The sequence below is a fragment of the Sceloporus undulatus genome, chromosome 4 (genome assembly GCF_019175285.1).
Source record: "Sceloporus undulatus isolate JIND9_A2432 ecotype Alabama chromosome 4, SceUnd_v1.1, whole genome shotgun sequence".
NCBI classification, from domain to species: Eukaryota; Metazoa; Chordata; class Lepidosauria; order Squamata; family Phrynosomatidae; genus Sceloporus; species Sceloporus undulatus.
Genome location: NC_056525.1, coordinates 141,221,331 through 141,223,082, shown reverse-complemented (window position 1 = coordinate 141,223,082; position 1,752 = coordinate 141,221,331).

Genomic DNA, 1,752 nt, shown 5'->3' with positions numbered 1-1,752 from the left:
TTACATCCTGGAAGCCAGGTGGAGAGTAAGAGAGGTGGAGGGGAGGGAAACAACAGGGATATTATTATGGGAGTCTACTACAGAACCCCAAGTTAAACGAGGAATTGGTTGATGCCTTTCTAGAACAGGTGACCACACACTCAGAAAGGAGAGATGTAGTAGCGATGGGTGATGACAACTATCCTGATATTTCCTGGAAGTCAAACTCTGACAAAACCTCAAGATCAAGCAAATTCTTCACTTGCCTCGAAGACCATTTCATTTTCCAAAAGGTGAAAGAGGCAACAAAGGGATCAGCTATTTTGGATCTGATCCTAACCAACAGAGATGGCCTGGTTAATGGGGTGCAAATGGTGGGATCCTTAGGTGGGAGTAATCATGTTCTCCTGGAGTTTGTTATGCATAGTCAGGCACTCATTTTAGACTTTAGGAGAGCTGATTTCAGTAAACTTAGGGGTGATCCCATGGTCAGGAATACGAAAAGAAGGGAGTTCAGGATGGATGGGAGTTTTTCAAAAGGCATAATTTCAAACTGTTCCAATGAGGAGGGAAAATGGGAAGTGCCTCAAGAAACCAGGATGGATGAGTAAATAAAAACTGAGCTAAGTTTTAAACGGGGCACGTATAAGAAATGAAAAAAGAGGGAAATCACCAAAGAGGAATTCAGACAAATAGAGAGCACATGTAGAGGTAAAGTCAGAAAAGCAAAAGCGCAGAATGAGCTCAGGCTTGCTAGAGAGGTTAAAAACAACAAAAAGGCTCTTTTTTTTTTTGCATGTTCACAGCAAAAAAATGAAAAAGGAAATGGTAGGGCAACTACATGGAGAAGATGGTGAAATGCTAACGGGTCAGAGAAAAGGCAGAACTACTCAACACCTTCTTTGCCCCAGTCTTCTCACAAAAGAAAAATGGCGCTCAACCTGAGGGAAATGGAACAAAAGACACAACAGGAGAAACACAGCACATAATAAGTAAAGAGGTAGTACAGGAATACCTGATTAATCTAAATTAATTTAAGATGAATCTCAGAGTCATTGCAATAATCTTTCAGAACTCCTGGAGAACAGGAGAAGTCCCAGTGGACGAGGAGGATAAATGTTGTCCCCATCTTCAAAAGGGGGGGAAAAGGATCCCAACAATTATCGTCCAGTTAGTCTGACATCAATACCAGGAAAGATTCTAGAGTAGATCATTAAAGAAAGAGTCAGTGTACATTTAGAAGGAAATACCATAATCACAAAAAATCAGCATGGGTTTCTCAAAAACAAGTCATGCCAGACTAATCTGATCTCTTCATTTGATAAAATTACCACTTTAGTAGATGAAGGGAATGCTGTGGATATTGCATATCTTGATTTCACTACGGCCTTTGACAAGGTCTCCCATGATGTTCTTGCAAACAGGATAGTAAAATGTGGATTAAACAATGCAACTGTTAAATGGGTTTGTAATTGGTTGATAGGCTGAACCCAAAGGGTGCTCAGCAATGGCAAAGGCTCCTTTTCATCTTGGAGAGAAGTGACCAGTGGGGTGCCACAGGATTCTGTCCTGGGCCAGTTCTATTCAACATCTTTATCAACGACTTGGATGCAAGAATAGGGGGCATACTCATCAAATTTGCAGATGACACCAAATTAGGAGGAATAGCTAACATCGCAAAGGACAGGATCAAAATTCAAAATAATAATAATAATAATAATTTAATTAATAATTTGTTTTATTTATATACCGCTATTCCAAAGATCATAGCGG